The sequence below is a fragment of the Metarhizium album genome (assembly GCF_000804445.1).
Source record: "Metarhizium album ARSEF 1941 chromosome Unknown scaffold_79, whole genome shotgun sequence".
Taxonomy (NCBI): Eukaryota; Fungi; Ascomycota; class Sordariomycetes; order Hypocreales; family Clavicipitaceae; genus Metarhizium; species Metarhizium album.
In genome coordinates, this window is record NW_024467653.1 from 3,274 (window position 1) to 5,208 (window position 1,935).

A 1,935-nucleotide genomic window follows, 5' to 3' on the forward strand; every position below is an offset into this window, starting at 1 on the left:
GAAGGTTGCGCAGTGCTGTGCAGCAAGTTCTGCAATACAGGGGGCTTCAGTGCGTGGCCGGGAATTGGGAGCCCATCCTTACGATGCGGTGTCGTGATGTAAGATTCCCTTGACCTTGACGCCCGACAATTTAGTGACATGAACAAAGGAAGTATACTCGTACCTAAGAGCAATTACACGAGTTTGGAGCCACATCCTCGGACAAGACGTTCTCCCACAGCAACTTGATGAATCGACTGTTCTGGCACTGCAGATGCTATGTCCGTCGTACTCGTCGCATGACTGCGACACCATAACTAAGCTATTCGCCGACAACAAGGTTTTCCCCTTGATTCGAGATGTCAGTCAACGGAACATGATCTGCAAACGGGTCATCACCTGCAAGCGGATCCGGATACATTTTTTAGCGACTTCATCTACGTTCGAGCCTGTTTTGACGGCCTGAAGTTACTTACGCCCTCTGACTGGAGGACCTGCAACATGAGCTTTGAGCAAGTTTGTCGACAAAGCTGGGAATCGAAAGCAACAGTGAATAGCGACGCGTATTCGTCGACCAGCGATTCTAGGATGCCCAGCGGTAACTTTAGAGACTGCTATATCGACTTATGGCTCTTTGCCATGAGAGAGTTTCCGTATCTCTCGGAAGGGAAAGCAAGTAGGCCTTTGCACGACGGCACACCAGCCAGCGTCGAATGTCGGTACCAACGCACTGTATCAGCAAAACAAGCCCAGCTGGCTTCGACAGCTTGTGCGCTCGGATTTGAGACCGACAAGATCAAGAGGACCAAAGCCGGTCATGCGACAAGCGTATTTCAACCAGGACAAATATCGCTGGCGCCAGAGCTCAGTTGCCACGATCCCCCTCTGAAATGGAAAGCTAGAAGGAACAGGCCGTTGAGCTCGAATTACGCTAGGGACAAAGACTTCCTGCACAGACGGTATATCTTTGATACGTCAAACTTTGAGCGGAAGTCTCAAGCAACGTCGTTCGCCATTGCAAAAGATTTGATCCATTGTTGTTGGCAAGTCAATGTTCCTGTCTACCGGAGCTGCTGTAAACGAAAGCGTTTCTCTACCATGCAATTGCCAAGTCTCCCCAACTCAGGGGTCGGTCTGTCCTCCGTTGGCCACTGTGACCCAGATCCGCGAGCGTTGGAAAGGTCCAAAATCAGGCCATCAAACACAATGCGAGACGAAGCGTACGGGCAAAGCTCCGTTCAGGGCAGCCCAAAAAAACAGATGGAATCCTTACGGTCGACCGGAAACGCGAAAGCCAGACTCGCCAGGCTATAACAGCTTGATCCCTCCCAACCCTTTCTCGAACGTGGATGGATATAATGACGAGCCAAATGAGGCAGCGTTATTGCCGAAAAAAGCTGTGCAAGAAGAGGACTTCTCTATCAAGGCAGAACACGACACACCGTCCGATGTTTTCAAGACTATCAGGAATGTGATGGACACGAAAGGGTCACCATCGGCATATTCCGGCGATGGAGTGAACTCCGTCAAGGCAGAATCCGACACACGGTCCAATATCTCGGAAAGCATCATGGATATAAGAAGCTTACCCTCGGTACGTTCTGCGAATAGAATGGAAGAAAAGTTACCCTCTGGACGAACATCGACGAAAGACTTGTCTATGCACGCCCGTCCCGCCCCATCTAGAACGACGTCTCGATCGAGCTCCATGCGCTGGATGAGAGAAGGAGGCGATAGTGATTCCAGAGAAGTTGATGATGCTGCTAGAACCTCTGACTTGATACAGCCAGCGGTCGAGAGCAGGCTTTTGGATGATGCGAGAAGATCTCCTGTCCGCCAGATTGGTGAAGGCGCCGTTGTACGAAAGAGGAAAAGGTCGAGTCAAGATGGCACGGCCCAAGTAGAAAACATGGCGGTCCGTGGTGTCGAAGACAAAAGACGTGCCTCAATTTGGCC